A 20,553-nucleotide genomic window follows, 5' to 3' on the forward strand; every position below is an offset into this window, starting at 1 on the left:
CACCAATCTGCAGCGGGGCTGGTAAGGCGACCCGATGCATATAACACCTCCCTGTCGGAGCACTGAGCTATGTTGAGCATCTTGTCCACAGACTTTAACCAGTCCTCAGCTTGTAGTGGGTCCATAGAGTTAAAGAAGGTTGGTGGTTTGTGAATCATAAACTCTCGGTGCTTATCCCTGGGTGGAGCTGGTGGTGGTGGTGGAGGAGGTAGCGGTGGTTGTTGTTGTCTTTCCAACCGTTCTTGCCTCATCTCTTGACGCATTTCCAGCCGTTCCTGACGCATTTCCTAGCGTTCTTGCCTCATTTGAGCTTGCATTTCGTTCATAGTATTTGCCATGTGTTGCAGCATCTACATCTGGGCTGCAACCACTGGGTCAGTCCCAGTCAGTGGAGGATTTGGAGGATTCATTTTTGTTTGTTGTTGTCTGATAATTCTCCTGTTGTGGGGGTTGGCAGGTAGATCGATTCCTCCTCCCCTCCTAGTATTAACCATCTCGTTAGAGACATATGGTAAGACAGTTTTGCAAGGGGAATTACTTAGTAGACAACCAGATAGGCTAGTAGCTGGGCATAAACTGATGGTTCTTTGGCAGGGCTTTGATCTGTTGTTTTATGTTAATATTGAGATAACTAGGCGTATAAGGTGAATGTCCAAAGGTAAGATAGAATCTGTCCAGATGAGATAGATATGTGATACTAGCTGTATTCTACTGGAGAGATAATATAGGTTGTCTAACTATTTTATAAACATTTTTATGCCTATGTATATGCAGATACAATTGTGGACATTACTCCACAACGCATCACACTCAATCAAAGATCCAAATTAGACAAGTATCATAAGAACAAACATTCAATTACATAGATACCTACAAAAATAGTTTTGTTTTTATTCCTAAGATTAGGTCTCTTAGTCCTAAAAATCACTTTAGGTACAGGATTTCAAAGTGTGAAACCCACTTTTGTCTTTAGAAGCAAAAAGGTAAGAGTATTCAGAGTAAAGCAGCAGTGGATGAGAAAAGATTAAGAAAAGTTTAGAAAGAATCAGAGTAGCAAAGGTAAGTAAGTAAGGGTTGTCCAGTTCTATCTAGGTTTTGTCCTACAGTCAACATCCCTCTAATACCACTTCTGTCACACCCAGGTTTCGGGGCACCAAGACCCAGACGCGAACATAATCACCAGGTGTGTTGGGACCAAGTCTCACACATATGATGAATCATGGTACAGAAACAAATGTCACATCTTTACTGTATAATAGGAGTTCTGTACAAAATAAATAAATACATCATAAGGAGACAACGATCCAGCAAACCAAAGTTGACTGGAGACGACGACCTAGACCTCTCACGAACTCATCACAACATCCTTCATGCGCCTCATCCTATGGTACCTGTTCTTAACCTATGTGGTGTGTGAGACAGCAAGAGTGGGCTCACATATGTTCATCGCTCAACAAGTTATGGGGAATAATGTGCATCAACTCGCCAAAGGTGGGAGCTCATGTGAAGTGTAAGGCTTACCAAAGAGGATGGCTAAAACTGAGCATTGCTTTTAAAGTTGGTCAAAATTTTATTAGTAGTTACTAAGTATAAGTAGATACCAACCCAAATAAGTAATAGATCAAAATTGATAACAACACCCGCGATGCAATGCATATGACAAATTGAATTTAATTCCATAAATTACTCATGTGAGGGTTCGAGCCACTCATGACTGTGAGCACGGCTGATATACCAGTTTTACACTCTGCAGAGGTCGCGCATCTTTACCCACAAGTCGTGTTACCCATCTGCCAAAGGGTCATGAATCACATACACCTCTACTAAGGAAGCGAGGCAGGGTAACACTACGAGGCCTTTACATAGTTCCACAAGCTTCAAAAAACCCGCTACAGTTTCTAGGAAGCTCCAATGCAGGGATCCCTCGCCTGACCGCCACCGTAGCAAAATCAACCCAAGGACCTCCCTACATCGACCACTCCCCTATTGCCCTTGCCCCTTTCGGGTAAGGTAGTCTTCCACTAGCTTTCCTAATTAGTCAGCCAAGGGCATCCCATACCACCTTTGTGGTAGCACTATTTTCCCGGGTGGTTCACCATGTTCCAATTAACAATATGATCTTATCATGAACAATAATTAAACAACAACATAATTGGAACATGATCATAATGAAACATTAGTTTCCTAAAACCAAGTAGAGCAATAGCAAAACTACCCAATAATTCATGTGCTTACAAGGTGAGGGATAAACAATGCTAGGGAAACCTATTAGGTCCCATCAAATTAACTTGAGCATTTCATAGTGACTAACAGCGAACATTATTAGGTAAAAAGGAGTGATCAAGAGAACAACTTGTCTGGGACTCGAGATTCCAGTTACCAGGATGATCTTCAAGATTCTCAAACCTCACTGCTATTCGTAGCAATACAAACAAACATGGCATAGGCAAAATTAACATCACACCAAACATAAGAACAAACTGCATAATAATATTCTACACGATGCTACGAGATCGTAGGTTCGAGAATCACTAAAATCGGAGTTACGGTTACCGAGTTATAATTTTCTGGAGATTTAAGTGTGGGGTACAAAAGAAATTAAGTGTAAAATTTTAACCTAGATTTCATGACAGAATAAAGTTACTAGATGATAAAGAATATGAACATGAATTTAATGCCACTGGAATGGATTAAAAAGGAGTTAAAATGAGGTAAATATGAATTAAACAAGTTTCTAGAATTATTTCTAAACAAAAAATCATTTTTTGAGTTATGTTATCCCTTTTATTCATCACCTGGGTTGCGGCCACAATTTTATAAAAGCGCAAGGTTACTTTTACAAATGTCGGGACTATTATGTAACGATCTTAATACAGGGATGCACCGTGGGTTGATTAGTGTAAAGGGCAGGGGCTCTTTAGCATAAATGCCGAGGCGAAGGGGTATGAGCACAACACAGCCGAACGATCTAGATCTAACGGCTCAAATTAAATCGTAGCTTACATGAACCGATACGCAACTGAGACCGTAGGATCTAGGATTGACCGTCTAGATTTTAAACACCAACGTCAGCTACAAACCGTCCGATCTGAGATCCACGCACCAGATTGGATCCCTCCGAAGCAGTCCCATTATCTAATCAGGACCGATCAGCACGAGATCAACGGCTCCTATACCATCTCCCTTACACACCAATGGTCGCAGCGGCGCCGCACGCAAACCGCGGTTGACTGCCGCCGGAGCGCAGCGTTTCCGGGTTCCAGTGCCCCACTACGAGGTCCGATGGGTGTTATACGAAGAGGAGTGGCTGGCGAACATGGTCAAGGGCTACTTAAGACCACCTAGAGGGGGGTGAAAAGGTGATCCTGTAAAACTTGAAACTTAGTGCGACAAAAACATGATTAGGAGTTAGCACAATAAGGCCAAGTGGCTAGAGAGGAGTCTTAGCAAAACACAATAACCACAAAGAGATCAACACAGAGATGGCACAGTGGTTTATCCCATGGTTCGGCCAAGTCCAATACTTGCCTACTCCATGTTGTGGCGTCCCAACGGACGAGGGTTGCACTCAACCCCTCTCAAGCGGTCCAAAGACCCACTTGAATACCACGGTGTTTTGCTTGCACTTTACTATATCCCGCTTGCAAGGAATCTCCACAACTTGGAGCCTCTCGCCCTTACAAAGATGTTCACAAAGAAGCACAGAAGTAAGGATGGGATGAGCAACTCACACAAGACACAAAATCAGAGCAACACATGCACACAAGTCAAAACACGAGCTCTCAACACAACTCAAGGAGTTCTCTACTCAAACGGAGCTCTAGTTACTATCACAAAGAATTGAATGCGCGGAATTGAAATCTTGGTGCTTAGGAATGCTAAGAGAATGCTTGGTGTTCTTCTCCATGCGCCTAGGGGTCCCTTTTATAGCCCCAAGGCAGCTAGGAGCCGTTGAGAGCATTCCAGGAAGGCAATTCTTGCCTTCTGTCGCCTGGCGCACCGGACAGTCCGGTGCACCACCGGACACTGTCCGGTGCGGATCTCTTTCCTTATTTGGCGAAGCCGACCGTTGCAGATTCAGAGCCGTTGGCGCACCGGACACTGTCCGGTGCACACCGGACAGTCCGGTGCCCCCTTTTGAACGTTAGCTCGGCCACGCGTCATGCGCGGAATCATCGGCCGACCATTGGCCCGGCTGACCATTGGCTCACCGGACAGTCCGGTGCCTCACCGGACAGTTTGGTGAATTATAGTCGTACGCCGTTAATCGCTTCCCGAGAGCGACGACTTCGCCTGTGAATGGCTCACCGGACAGTCCGGTGCACCACCGGACAGTCCGGTGATTTATAGCCATACGCCGTTGATCGCTTCCCGAGAGCAGCCAGTTGATAGTCGCCAGCCTGGCGCACAAGACACTGTCCGGTGCACCACCGGACAGTCCGGTGCACCTAGACTGCGCAGAGTCTTGGCTGCATAGCCAAGTCTTTTCCAAATTGGACTTTTCCTGTTTCTAGCACTTAGACACAATACATTAGTCTCTAAAACAATGTACTAAGTCTTAGAAACATACCTTTACTCTTGATTTGCACTTTGTCCATCAATTGACATAGATTAACACTTAAGCACTTGTGTTGGCACTCAATCACCAAAATACTTAGAAATGGCCCAAGGGCACATTTCCCTTTCAATCTCCCCCTTTTTGGTGATTTATGCCAACACAACAAAAAGCAACTAAAGAAGTGCAACATCAATGCGAATGAGAACACAAATTTGTTTTGATTCAAATTTGGCATATTTGGATCATTCTTTGCCACCACTTGGTTTTGTTTTTGTGAATCAACCTCAATTTCCTATCTCTAAGTCAAACACACTTGTTGAGACATAAAGAGAGTTGTTCCAAGAGAAATTGATCAAAGATTTCAAAAACTCCCCCTTTTTTCCATAACCAACTATTCTCCCACAAGAAGCCAGCTTTTGACAAAAAGGACAACAAGAGAGTTTTGACAAACCAAAAGCTCTATTCTATTATTTTCAAAATTCTCAAGTGGTAGCTGACCCATTTATTACTTTAGCCTTATTTTCTCCCCTTTTGGCATCAAGCACCAAAACGGGATCAATCTCGGCCCTTAAACCCCATTGCCTCACCAAAATCTTCAAATAAGAGTACCAAGGCAATAAGGATAATGAGATGGACTTGGAGTAAGTTACCCTCTCATCGGAGTGCAGTGGAAGTATTGCATGGTCCAAGTCCACCTTTCCCTTTCAATCCACCTTTGAGACTAAATCAAGCTAACTCAAGCACACGGTTAGTCTCAAAGGGTCAAGTTGTAGCACATCTCCCCCTAAATATGTGCATCATTTGCAAAAGGACTTGCGAGGTCCGGGGAGTGTTTGTACAACTTGAGCACCATAAGTAAACAACAAAATGCATAAGGAACATGATCAAAGGCATAAACACATGTATGCTATAAATCAATCCAAGTTCCACGAATCTAAGACATTTAGCTCACTACGCAGCCTGCAAAAGGTCTTCTCATCTAAAGGCTTGGTAAAGATATCGGCTAGCTGGTTCTCGGTGCTAATATAAAACACTTCGATATCTCCCTTTTGCTGGTGGTCTCTCAAAAAGTGATGCCGGATGTCAATGTGCTTTGTGCGGCTGTGCTCAACAGGATTATCCGCTATGTGGATAGCACTCTCATTGTCACATAGGAGTGGGACTTTGCTCAGATTGTAGCCAAAGTCCCGGAGGGTTTGCCTCATCCAAAGTAGTTGCGCGCAACATTGTCCTGCGGCAACATACTCAGCCTCAGCGGTGGATAGGGCAACAGAGGTTTGTTTCTTAGAGCTCCACGACACCAGGGACCTTCCTAAGAATTGGCACGTCCCTGATGTACTCTTCCTATCGATCTTGCATCCAGCATAATCGGAGTCTGAATATCCAATTAAGTCAAAGGTAGACCCCTTTGGATACCAGATCCCGAAGCAAGGCGTAGCGACTAAATATCTAAGAATTCGCTTCACGGCCACTAAGTGACACTCCCTTGGATCGGATTGAAATCTAGCACACATGCATACACTAAGCATAATATCCGGTCTACTAGCGCATAAATAAAGCAAAGAACCTATCATGGACCGGTATGCTTTTTGATCAACGGACTTACCTCCTTTGTTGAGGTCGACGTGTCCGTCAGTTCCCATCGGAGTCTTTGCGGGCTTGGCGTCCTTCATCCCAAACCGCTTTAGCAAGTCTTGCGTGTACTTCATTTGGGAGATGAAGGTGCCGTCCTTGAGTTGCTTCACTTGGAATCCAAGGAAGTAGTTCAACTCGCCCATCATCGACATCTCAAACTTTTGAGTCATCACCCTGCTAAACTCTTCACAAGACTTTTGGTTAGTAGAACCAAATATTATGTCATCGACATAAATTTGGCACACAAATAAGTCACCATCACAAGTCTTAGTAAATAAAGTTGGATCGGCTTTCCCAACCTTGAACGCATTAGCAATTAAAAAGTCTCTAAGGCATTCATACCATGCTCTTGGGGCTTGCTTAAGTCCATAGAGCGCCTTAGAGAGCTTACATACGTAGTTGGGGTACCGTTTGTCCTCGAAGCCAGGGGGTTGCTCCACGTACACCTCCTCCTTGATTGGCCCGTTGAGGAAGGCGCTCTTCACATCCATTTGGAACAACCTGAAAGAATGGTGAGCGGCATATGCTAGCAAAATACGAATGGACTCTAGCCTAGCCAAAGGAGCAAAAGTCTCCTCAAAGTCCAAACCTGCGACTTGGGCATAACCTTTTGCCACAAGTCGAGCCTTGTTCCTTGTCACCACCCCGTGCTCGTCTTGTTTGTTGCGAAACACCCACTTGGTTCCCACAACATTTTGCTTGGGACGAGGCACTAGTGTCCAAACTTCATTTCTCTTGAAATTATTAAGCTCCTCTTGCATGGCCAACACCCAGTCTGGATCTAGCAAGGCTTCTTCTACCCTGAAAGGCTCAATAGAAGAGACAAAGGAGTAATGCTCACAAAAATTAACTAATCTAGAACGAGTAGTTACTCCCTTGCTAATGTCACCCAAAATTTGGTCGACGGGATGATTCCTTTGAATCGTCGCTCAAACTTGGGTTGGAGGTGCCGGTTGTGCTTCTTCCTCCATTACATGATCATCTTGTGCTCCCCCTTGATCACATGCCTCTTCTTGACGAACCTGTTCATCGTCTTGAGTTGGGGGATGCACCATTGTTGAGGAAGAAGGTTGACCTTGCTCCTTTTGTTCTTGTGGCCGCACATCTCCAATCGCCATGGTGCGTATTGCGGCCGTTGGAACGTCTTCTTCATCTACATCATCAGGACCAATAACTTGCTCTCTTGGAGAGCCATTAGTCTCATCAAATACAACGTCGCTAGAGACTTCAACCAAACCCAATGATTTGTTGAAGACCCTATACGCCTTTGTATTTGAGTCATAACCTAACAAAAACCCTTCTACAGCTTTGGGAGCAAACTTAGAATTTCTACCTTTCTTCACTAGAATATAGCATTTGCTCCCAAATACACGAAAGTAAGACACATTGGGTTTGTTACCGGTTAGAAGCTCATACGAAGTCTTCTTGAGGAGGCGGTGAAGGTAGACCCGGTTGATGGCGTGGCAAGCGTGTTCACGGCTTCCGACCAAAACCGCTCGGGGGTCTTGAACTCTCCAAGCATCGTCCTCGCCATGTCTATGAGCGTCCTATTCTTCCTTTCTACCACACCATTTTGCTGTGGTGTGTAGGGAGCGGAGAACTCGTGCTTGATCCCTTCCTCCTCAAGGTACTCCTCCACTTGAAGGTTCTTGAACTCGGACCCATTGTCGCTCCTTATCTTCTTCACCTTGAGCTCAAACTCATTTTGAGCTCTTCTTAGGAAGCGCTTGAGGGTCTCTTGGGTTTCAGATTTATCCTGCAAAAAGAATACCCAAGTGAAGCGGGAAAAATCATCAACTATAACAAGACCATACTTACTTCCTCCTATGCTTAGATAGGCGACGGGTCCGAAGAGGTCCATATGAAGCAACTCCAAAGGTCTTGAAGTGGTCATCACATTTTTGGTATGATGAGAGCTTCCCACCTGTTTACCTGCTTGACAAGCTGCACAAGGTCTATCTTTTTCGAAAGTTACATTAGTTAGACCTATCACGTGTTCTCCCTTTAGAAGTTTGTGAATGTTATTCATCCCTACATGTGCTAAGCGGCGATGCCACAGCCAGCCCATGCTAGTCTTAGCAATTAAGCATGCATCTAGACCGGCCTCCTCTTTTGCAAAATCAACTAAATAGAGTTTGCCGTCTAATACACCCTTAAAAGCTAATGAACCATCACTCCTTCTAAAGACAGACACATCTACATTTGTGAATAAGCAGTTATATCCCATATTACAAAGCTGACTCACAGACAACAAGTTATATCCAAGCGACTCAACTAAAAACACATTGGAAATGAAGTGCTCGGATGAAATAGCTATTTTTCCTAACCCTTTCACCTTGCCTTGATTCCTGTCGCCGAAAATGATTGAGTCTTGGGAATCTTTGTTCTTGACGTAGGAGGTGAACATCTTCTTCTCCCCCGTCATGTGGTTTGTGCATCCGCTGTCGATAATCCAGCTTGAACCCCCGGATGCATAAACCTGCAAGGCAAATTTAGGCTTGGGTTTTAGGTACCCAACTCTTGTTGGGTCCTACAAGGTTAGTCACAATGGTCTTAGGGACCCAAATGCAAGTTTTATCTCCCTTGCATCTTACCCCTAACTTCCTAGCAATCACCTTCTTATCCTTTCTACAAATAGCAAAGGAAGCATTGCAAGTATGAAAAATTGTAGAAGGTTCATTGTTAACTTTTCTAGGAACATGAACAACATTTCTTCTAGGCATAGCATTTTTCCTAGCCAAATTTCTATCATGCATAATAGAAGAACTAGAAGCAAACATGGCATGAGAATCAAAAGCATCATAACTTCTATAAGCATTCCTAGAATGTCTCCTATCATGATACATGAAAGCATGGTTCTTGTGAGTACTACTAGCCATAGGGGCCTTCCCTTTCTCCTTGGCGGAGATGGAAGCCTTATGGCTTGTTAAGTTCTTGACTTCCCTCTTGAAGCCAAGACCATCCTTAATTGAGGGGTGTCTACCAATCGTGTAGGCATCCCTTGCAAATTTTATTTTATCAAATTCACTCTTGCTAGTCTTAAGTTGGGCATTAAGACTAGCCACTTCATCATTCAATTTAGAAATTGAAACTAGGTGTTCACTACAAGCATCAACATTAAAATCTTTACACCTATTGCAAATTGCAACATGTTCTACACAAGATGTTGATTTATTAGCTATTTCTAACTTAGCATTCAAATCATCATTTATGCTCTTTAAGCTAGAAATAGAGTCATGGCATGTAGACAATTCACAAGAGAGCATTTCATTCCTTTTAATTTCTAAAGCAAGGGATTTTTGTGCCTCTACAAACTTATCATGTTCTTCATACAAAAGATCCTCTTGCTTTTCTAATAACCTATTCTTATCATTCAAGGCATCAATTAATTCATTGATCTTATCAACCTTAGTTCTATCTAGGCCCTTGAATAAACATGAATAGTCTATTTCATCATCGCTAGATTCTTCATCACTTGAGGAAGCGTAAGTACTTGTATCATGAGTGCTTACCTTCTTTTCCCTTGCCATGAGGCAAGTGTGATGCTCGTTGGGGAAGAGGGATGACTTGTTGAAGGCGGTGGCGGCGAGTCCTTCGTTGTCGGAGTCGGATGATGAACAATCTGAGTCCCACTCCTTGCCAAGGTGTGCCTCGCCCTTAGCCTTCTTGTACGCCTTTTTCTTTTCCCTCTTGTTCCCTTGTTCCTGGTCACTATCATTATCGGGACAATTTGCGATAAAATGACCAATCTTACCGCACTTGAAGCATGAGCGCTTCCCCTTTGTCTTGTTCTTGTTGGGATGCCCCTTGCGACCCTTTAGCGCCGTCTTGAAACGCTAGATGATGAGGGCCATTTCTTCATCATTAAGCCTGGCCGCCTCAACTTGCGCCACCTTGCTAGGTAGTGCCTCCTTGCTCCTCGATGCTTTGAGAGCAATCATTTGAGGTTCTTGGATTGGGCCATTCAACGCATCATCAACGTATCTAGCCTCCTTGATCATCATTCGCCCGCTTACGAACTTTCCAAGTATCTCCTCGGGCGACATCTTGGTGTACCTAGGATTCTCACGAATATTGTTCACAAGATGTGGATCGAGGACAGCAAAAGACCTTAGCATTAGGCGGACGACGTCGTGGTCCATCCATCGCGTGCTTCCATAGCTCCTTATTTTGTTGACGAGGGTCTTGAGCCGGTTGTACGTTTGGGTTGGCTCCTCGCCCCTGATCATTGCAAATCTCCCAAGTTCGCCCTCCACCAACTCCATCTTGGTGAGCATGGTGATGTCGTTCCCCTCATGTGAGATCTTGAGGGTGTCCTAAATCTGCTTGGTGTTATCCAAGCCGCTCACCTTATGGTATTCGTCCCTGCACAATGAAGCTAGAAGAACAATAGTAGCTTGTGCATTTTTGTGAATTTGCTCATTAATGAACATGGGACTATCAGTACTATCAAATTTCATTCCACTCTCTACTATCTCCCATATGCTTGGATGGAGAGAGAACAAGTGACTACACATTTTGTGACTCCAAAATCCGTAGTCCTCTCCATCAAAGTGAGGAGGTTTACCAAGTGGAATGGAGAGTAAATGAGCATTGGTACTTTGCGGAATACGAGAGTAAACAAAAGAAAAGTTCGAATTGACCGTTTTCTTTTTCTCGTAGTCGTTGTCGTCGTTGTCCTTTTGGGAAGAAGAGGATTCGTCGCTGTCGTAGTAGACTATCTCCTTGATGCGCCTTGTTTTCTTCTTCTTCCCGTCTTTTCTTTTGTGGCCCGAGCCCGAGTCAGTAGGCTTGTCATCTTTCGGCTCGTTGACGAAGGACTCCTTCTCCTTATCATTGATCACAATCCCCTTGCCCTTAGGATCCATCTCTTCGGGCGATTAGTCCCTTCGTGAAGAGAACGGCTCCGATACCAATTGAGAGCACCTAGAAGGGGGGTGAAAAGGTGATCCTGTAAAACTTGAAACTTAGTGCCACAAAAACTTGATTAGGAGTTAGCACAATAAGGCCAAGTGGCTAGAGAGGAGTCTTAGCAAAACACAATAACCACAAAGAGATCAACACAGAGATGGCACAGCGGTTTATCCCGTGGTTCGGCCAAGTCCAATACTTGCCTACTCCACGTTGTGGCGTCCCAACGGACGAGGGTTGCACTCAACCCCTCTCAAGCGGTCCAAAGACCCACTTGAATACCACGGTGTTTTTCTTGCACTTTACTATATCCCGCTTGCGAGGAATCTCCACAACTTGGAGCCTCTCGCCCTTACAAAGATGTTCACAAAGAAGCACGGAAGTAAGGATGGGATGAGCAACTCACACAAGACACAAAATCAGAGCAACACACGCACACAAGTCACAACACGAGCTCTCAACACAACTCAAGGAGTTCTCTACTCAAACGGAGCTCTAGTTGCTATCACAAAGAATCGAATGCGCGGAATTGAAGTCTTGATGCTTAGGAATGCTTAGAGAATGCTTGGTGTTCTTCTCCATGCGCCTAGGGGTCCCTTTTATAGCCCCAAGGCAGCTAGGAGCCGTTGAGAGCATTCCAGGAAGGCAATTCTTGCCTTCTGTCGCCTGGCGCACCGGACACTGTCTGGTGCGGATCTCTTTCCTTATTTGGTGAAGCCGACCGTTGCAGATTCAGAGCCGTTGGCGCACCGGACACTGTCCGGTGCACACCGGACAGTTCGGTGCCCCCTTGTGACAGTTAGCTCGGCCACGCGTCATGCGCGTAATCATCGGCCGACCGTTGCCCCGGCTGACCATTGGCTCACCGGACAGTCCGGTGCCTCACCGGACAGTCCGGTAAATTATAGCCGTACGCCGTTAATCGCTGCCCGAGAGCGACGACTTCGCCTGTGAATGGCTCACCGGACAATCCGGTGCACCACCGGACAGTCCGGTGATTTATAGTCGTACGCCGTTGATCGCTTCCCGAGAGCAGCCAGTTGACAGTCGCTAGCCTGGCGCACCGGACACTGTCCGGTGCACCGTCGGACACTGTCCGGTGCACCCAGACTGCGCAGAGTCTTGGCTGCATAGCCAAGTCTTTTCCAAATTGGACTTTTCCTGTTTCTAGCACTTAGACACAATACATTAGTCTCTAAAACAATGTACTAAGTCTTAGAAACATACCTTTACTCTTGATTTGCACTTTGTCCATCAATTGACATAGATTAACACTTAAGCACTTGTGTTGGCACTCAATCACCAAAATACTTAGAAATGGCCCAAGGGCACATTTCCCTTTCACTACTCACTGGTAGTCAGGTGAAGTAGGGGCTGCGCGACGATGAATGGCGGATCCGCGGCCACGATGCACATTGGTGAGGAATTCGTGAGTCCCCGAGCGCACTGAGCCCCCGAATCGACTTTGTCGATGGCCAGCGCTCCAAGAGAACCCACAGGGCCAATCGTCGAGGTACTAATGACGACGGACAGCAAGTTGGTCCGTGGCAGCTTACCATAGTCGCAAATCCGTTTCATAGCTCCCAGTTACATGACCGTGTTGGGGTGCAAGGGCGAGCCTCAGTCGTTCTTATAGTTGCGGGCGGCAAGGTTCCAAGCAACGGACAAGGGATCGGCGAGCTTCTTGTGATTTCACGGGAGTTGTTACGATTCGGTCTCCCAGAGCGACGATCTCGGCGTGGGTTGACTCGGGGAGGAGAAAACTGATAGCCCGGCCCCACAATCAGAGACACAGTGCCGGCACACAAGCAGAGGGAGTGGAGTGTGGGTCCCCTCTTGTCAGCGTAGGGAGGAGTGCGCGTGATACGTGAATGCGCAGCTGACCACCCCGGACCCATGCATCTGTGAGCAATCAAGCATGCGAGTCAGACACTAGGGGCCCGCCGATCAGTGATGGTTGCGCGGAGCGGGTGTGAGGGAGGTGGGCTGGCGGAATGGTGAGCCGGATGGGCCGAGGGGAGAGGAAATCGCCTAGGCGCGGTTCTCCATTTTTTCTTTTTCCTTTTATTCTATTTTGAATTTCTTTCTCAATTTCAAATTTCAAAACTTAACTTTGAGTTTAAATTTCCTGCCTCGAATTTTTAGACTTCCAATTGTCTAATACCATTCTAATTGTGAATATAAACTTCTACAAAATTTTAATAATATTATATTTAATTATCCCTCTATTTTCCTATTCTAGTAGCAATAAATTACTATTACTATTTCTTCTCTCATCTTCTATTTTATATTTCCATTGATAGTTTGAGGTCGATTTTATATTTTCAATAAAATATATCACAACAAAGTCATCAGCAATAGATCAACCTTTTCTTTATCTATTTATTAGTTACTCAACTAATTTAATATTGTTGTTTGAATATGAGGAGGGAGAGTCCTAATAGATTTTCAAAGGTCTTCAAAAATTCTCACAACATTATTATATATATTTTTATTTCTTTATTTTATTATTTTATGATATATATTTTTTCTCCTGCGAATTTTAGGTCTTACAATTTCGTAGTATAAAAATAAATCTAGGACTTGTTTAATTCATAGAAAATCTATTTGCACTCCTTTTTGGTCCATTCCAGTTGCATTAATTTTGTTTTAATATTGTTTATTGCCTAGTAACTCTGTTTAGTCTTGAAACATAGATTAAAATTATCCATTTAACTTATCCTATACTACACACTTAATAACTTCGGAAAATCGTAACTCGTTAACCGTCACTCTGAATTTAGTGATTCTCGAACCTACGATCTCGTTACGATGCGTAGAATATTATCATGCATTCCATTATGATGTTTTGGTGTGATGTTAATTTCTCCTATACCATGTTTGTTTGTATTACTTCGAGTAGATGAGCAAGTGACCGAGGACCCAGGTGTTCAGCAGGTGGAAATTTCTGAGCAGGAGCTCATTGAAGGCAAGTTGTGCCCTTGACCACTTTTATATACCCAATAATGTTCTCTATAATCATTTTGGCATGCATAGGCTTAATTTTGATGGGACCCAATAGGTCATCCTAGTTTGGTCATCTTTACACCTTGCTTACCCTTGAACTTTTGGGTAGTCTTTGCTATTGCTACATGTGGTTTTAGGTGGTAAGATAATTATTACACATGGTCATGCTTTATTATTGTTATTCTATTCTGTTCATGATAAGACTATTGTGTTAATTGGAACATGGAGCTTAACTTGAGAAACACGTGCTACCACAAAGGTGGAATGGGACACCCTTGGCTAACTAATTAGGAAAGCTAGTGGAGGTCAACCTTACTCGAAAGGGACAAGGGCATTAGGGGAGTTGTCGGTGTAGGGAGGTTCTCGGATTGATCTTGCTGCGATGGCTTTTCAGACGGGGGATTCCTGCATTGCGCTCCCTAGAAATTGTAGTGGGTTTTCTGAAGCTAGTGGAACTTTATAAAGGCCTCGTAGTGTTATCCTGCCTCGCTTCCTTGGTAGAGGTGAATGGGATTCATGACCCCTTGGCAGATGGGTAACATGACTTGTGGGTAAAGGGTACAACCTCTGCAGAGTGTAAAACTAGTATACTAGCCGTGCTCGCGATCATGAGTAGCTCAGGACTCTCGCATGATTAATTTATGGAATTAAACTTAATTTGTCATTTGCATCGCATTATGGTTTATTATTAATTTTGATCTATTATTACTCTGGTTTGGTATCTACTTACATTTAGTAACTGCTAATAAAACTTGACCAACTTATTAAAAGCAATGCTCAGCTTTAACCCTTATTTGTTGATCAACCTTACACTTCACATGAGCTCCCACCTTTGGTGAGTTCATGCACATTATTCCCCACAATTTGTTGAGCTATGATCTTTTGTGAGCTCACCCTTGCGATATATAACCCCCCCCCCCCGCACAGGTGAAAAGCAGGTAGTCCAGGAGGAGGTCTACAATGAGGAGTACGAGTTGATCTAGGTGGCGTCTCTTAGTCAGCTTTATGGCACCAAGGAATATTATTTAGTTTGCTTTATTGTTATCATTTATTTTTGTAAGATACTTCTGCTATGTAATAATGATTGTGACATTTATCTCTATACACTTTGTCATTATATGTGATGTTCTTCTTTGGCGCACATATGAGACGCACCCGGCTTTATCCCTTAAATTCGGGTGTGACGACACCGAACACTGTCAAGCGCACACCAGACAGTCTAGTTCGCCCAAGCTGGCGCAAGTTTGGCTAATCTTAGCCAAACTTCTTTGGTCTAATTTGTCTCGACTTGGAGAGTTTCCTAGCACTTAGATGAACATAGTTAACAATTAAAACAATTTACTAAGTGCTAGAATCATACCTTGTTCCTTTAATGTGATAGGATTTGCAATATACACGAAATGCACATTTTCTCAATTTGTTTTAACTACTGTAACGCCTTGAATTTGGGGGTAGAATTTTTTCTTCTTTTTACTCAACAAATTCAGGCATTACTCTCTTTCCTTCTCTCGTTTCGCTCCTTCTTCCCAATTTCAAAGCAATGTAGTGACGGGTGTCTGTGTCATGTGTAAACAAAACCTAAATGTCATGGGTGTTGCATCATGCTGAAGCATATTTCTTTGTCTGATGTCGTGGTTAGTCGCGTGTTCGTCTCGTCCCGTTGCGGATTTCGGTTCGCGATCGGATTCCGATTGGTGGTTGTGCATGTCGTGGGTTTTGACCCACGGTGTGGCCCAGCCCGGCCCAGCCCAGCTCGGCCCACTCGCCCCTGGCGCCCTCAGCCCTCCCCATGCCCACCCTCCCCCTAGTCTCTTTCTCTCATTTGATTTCTCCCGCGCATTAACCTCCCTCTCCCTCTCCCACCTCTCTCTCTCTCTCCCCCCGTGGTGCCTAGGGTTTGGAGACGGTGATCGCCGGAGTTTGGATTCCTGAGGTGAGCTTCCCCTCCCCTTCCCTCTCCCTCTCCCTCTCTCTCTCTCCCTCCCCCTCCCTTTCTTCCTCCCTGTGTGGCCCTGCCCGCGTGCCCTCCCCTCCCCTGCCCCCACCGCGCGCCCCGTTCCCGATAAGCCCTCCCCGCCGCGCGCCCCTCCCCGGCGAGCCCCTCCTCGGCGGCCCCGCCCCCGGCCCTGCGCCTCGGCCCCACGCGCCGGCGGCCGCACCCTGTGCTCTGGTCCCGTGCCCCTGCTCGCGCGCCTTGGCCGCACCTTGGCTGCGCTCTGGCCCGCGCCTCGGCTGCGCCCTGGCAGCGCGCCTCGGCCGTGCCCCCGCCGCGCGCCCTGGCCACGCCCTGCTGCGCCCTTGGCCGTGCCCCCGATCATGCCCCCGACCGCGCCCTCGCGCGCCCCTGCCCTGCCCGAGCCCGTGCCTCGGTGGCCTCGCACCCCGCGCGCCTGCACGGTTCGCGTGCCCTCGGCACGCGTAGCGTGCTCTCGCGCGTGCAACCGTAGTCGCGCGGCGTTCAACCCTCGTCTTAATCCATTTTAATTTTAGTTTAGTCGATGTGCTGCGTCGCATGCTTCGCCACACGACGGTTCATTCTAAATTCGTCTTTATTAATGTGCTGTGTCGCGCGCTTCGTCGCGCGACGATTCATTTTAAATTCATATTTATTAAGGTGCTGCGTCGCGCGCTTCATCGCGCGATGATTCGTTTTAAATTCAGTTCTGTTGACGCAATGTCGTCGTGCGTTTCGTTGCGCGACGCTTAACGTTTATCTATAATTAATGCAAAAATCTCGTTGCGCGCTCTGTCGCGCGATGAGTCGTTTATTTCTTAATTCCATTTAAATGCAGCGTCGCGCGTCTCGTCGTACGACCACTCCCTTTAATTCATATTTATCTGATTATAATGATTAAATATAGAACATGATCTTACTTTATGCTAAACGCAGTGGCCAAATTAATACCCTTCTGTTAAACGAGTGGTTTAATTTATAATTATATAACGTGATCGCTTCTCGACCGTAGACTCGACCATCATTTCCTCTTTCTCGCTTAACCGTGATTGCGAGCCCCGCGTTAAACGTCTGTTTGATTATTGCATTCCATTGTATGGTGTACTGTTCTTTTGTATTAAATGTGTGGAATGTATGTTTGAACTCGTATAGAGAATGATCTGGTTGAAGAGCCCGAAGAACTCGTAGGAGAAGCCCCTGAGCAGCAGCTGGTTGGTGGAGGCAAGTGTCCCTTGACCTATCTTTGTCCTATACATTCTATAATTCACTTCCTGTATTTACACAGTTATACTTAAGGATTGACTAATTTTTGTTATCCATGTCCTTGTTTACCTATTTGGGTTGGATTATTATTGTTTAGCTTTATGCTATTGCTCAACACTAATCAATGAACATGATGAGATTTATTAATGATACGTTGTTTCCCTCCTTTATTATGATGTTCTACTTGTGGCATTTAAGGGGGCTCGAGCGGTTTCTCGAGTGCCTCTCCGTAAGGACCTATTCGTTGGATGACCGCCCGTGAAAACAATGCAACCATGAGGGTGGAGTGGGACGCCCTTAGCTAAATAATTAGAGGAACCAGGGTGTAGTTCGCTTAGCCATCGTGTCGTTAATGGGGCTCGGTGTATGTGGCTCGCTCTGCCAAGTTTGGTTCACCCCTTGGGGAGGAGTGCGGTGCATTTAGGAAACCTAACGGGCGGCTATAGCCCCAGGGAATCTTTGTAAAGGCTACGTAGTGATACCCCACTGGGTCACCTTGGTAGTGATCAATGGAGAGTCAAGATCTCCGGGCAGAAAGGGAATCACGGCTTGTGGGTAAAGTGCGCAACCTCTGCAGAGTGTTTGAAAACTGATATATCAGCCGTGCTCGTGGTTATGAGCGGCCAAGGGAGCTCCATTGATTAGTGATACTTCATCAGAGATGTTCGGGTTATAGGTGGTGATGAGAATGTGGGTTTTGGCATTGACTCTTATGATGGTAAGTGGTATTCTTTCCATTTGGAAAGGGTACGTTTGGGTTAATAACGTGGGTTAATTCTAAAACATGGCTTTCTCTACTAGTAATAATAATCTGACCAACTAAAAGCAACTGCTTGACTTACCCCCCACATAAAGCTAGTCCACTACAGCCACACAGGACACTTGCTGAGTATGTTGATGTGTACTCACCCTTGCTCTACACACCAACCCCCCCCCCCCCCCCTTCCCCATGTTGTCTGCATTGCAACCATTGCTCAGGAGAAGATGAAGCCGTGGAAGGAGACTTCCAGGAGTTCCAAGATTACGACGAGTTTTAGGCGTGGGTTAGCGACAACCCCCAGTCGGCTGCCTGTGAAGGCCGCGTGTATCTACGTTTCTTTTCCGCACTTTGATTATTGTAAAGACTATGTGGATGTCTCAGACATATGATGTAATTGACTATTATTACCCTTTTATGTTATTATTTTAGCACTGTGTGATGATGTCCAGTTATGTAACTACTGTGTACGTGAATTGCTGATCCTGGCACGTACATGGTTCGCATTCGGTTTGCCTTATAAAACCGGGCGTGACATAGGTGGTATCAAAGCCGTGCTGACTGTAGGACCGCTAACCTAGAGTAGAATGGTCGTTCTAAGGATTATAGACCCCTATTCCTACCTTGACTTTGGTATCCCTTCAAAAGTTGATCATATCGACCAAACCTATGTTCTACTATATATATTATACCTTGCTGAAAATTTTGTTTTATTCTAATTCCTCGTTCATTTATGGTCTACTTGCTGATCATATTAGTTCTATTCTCACTCTTATGCTTACGGTGTCTTTTGTAGATGGCTCGTCTTAGACACACTGAACGGAAGTCAATCATTCCTTTCTTGCCTTCTCGTCTCGCGGAGCACCCGCTTCGTCGTCCAGTGACCGGTCAGTCCAGCCACTTGGAGAGGCTGCACCACCGCCTACATGAGGAGCAGGAGCATCGACGACAGGAGCAGGAGCAGCAGGGCTCCTCTTTCTCGCTCCAGCAGAAGATAGAGTTTGTGAGGAGCTGCTCCCTCGTGCTCCCACTGGAGGCGCCCCCTGCACCACCACTGAGCGCCCCAGCCGCTGAAGTAGCTGCTGGAGGAGACCTAGACGACGGAGGTGGCGACAGCAGCTCGAGCTTCAGCACCGACCTTTCCGTCGACCAGGAGCCGGAAGGATGGGTTGCTCGACCCATCACTCGCGACGCTACTCGCGGGTGTCACTTCCACGATGAGCTCAACACCCTGCTACGTCGAGCACTCGACCGGCGTACTTGGTCCATCGAGTATCGCTTTGTGGTCTTCTAGCACAGTCACGGGGTCTACCCGGACCGCTGGGAGGCAACCTGCTTGGTGCGCCTTGGTGCGCCGTCCAGAGAACAGTCTCCGAGGTGTGGAGATCTGCTCAGAACACTACTTTATCTCTGAGCGGGACTCAGCCGAGGCGGCCATGCAAGATGCCGCACGACGTGCGCTTTCGCACTACTGCTCAGTGCTCGACGGGGTAGCTGATGGTCTCAACCTGAAGTATTACCCCCGCCGTCCATCTGGCAGCACAGGAGGCGTGATTGTCTCACCTGTTGGTGAGGACAATCCTAGGTTGAGCAGCACAGTCAACCTAGCCGTCGTGCTAAACACGGAGCTGGACCATGCGCTAGACGAGCTGAGTAGGGCTCGTGCTGAGATCGCCCAGCTGTGGGCTGAGCGCGCGGAGCGTCGTCACCTGGATGATGGCTCCCCCGCTCCCGTCGGGACTCAGCACTCGTACCGCTCACCTCGGCGTGGACACCAGTCCTATGGCAACCCCGACTGTAGGACCAAGATAAATTTAGAACCATAGATCATCAGAGTTTGATCTTGTAATTAATACGAAAATATATACATAGAAGCTATAGTCTTAGCGTTAGTCTTGCTTTTAGTTAGTCTTAGCTAGACAGGGTAGTTTGCTTATCTTGTGCATTTATGTTTGTCATGATGAACTATGTTGGATTTGGATCTTTGTAATGACTATCACCAGAGTGTGGGTATCCCCTGCATTTTGGTTTACCTGTTATATGTTAATGAAGTTAGTTATCTAGTTGGGAAGCCTTTTTATTCTACTTTCCTCTTTATCTGAGAAGCTGTGTTGGTCTATGTTGGAGATCAGTGAAGATGTTCATCTGTTCAGTGTTGTAGAAGAATTCTATACTCTTTTCTTATGCTGCAAGATTTGCAAGGTCAGTTCTGATGTGTGGTTGCATTCTGCAGATGTCAGAAAACAGGCACAGAGGAGGAAGGCGTGCTCAGCAGGAGCAGGCAGCACCACAGGATGAGGCACCCCAAAAACAGCAACTGCCACCACCACCCCCGATGTCCTTCGAGCAGATGTTCCTAATGCAGACTCAGGCAGTTCAAGCCATCGGTCAGACTCTGGCCGCCATTCAGCAGCAGCAGCAGCCACCACCTCAGCCTCAGATGCCTCAGATGCCCAGGGACAAGCGTGT

Source organism: Zea mays, chromosome 7 (assembly GCF_902167145.1).
Source record: "Zea mays cultivar B73 chromosome 7, Zm-B73-REFERENCE-NAM-5.0, whole genome shotgun sequence".
NCBI classification, from domain to species: Eukaryota; Viridiplantae; Streptophyta; class Magnoliopsida; order Poales; family Poaceae; genus Zea; species Zea mays.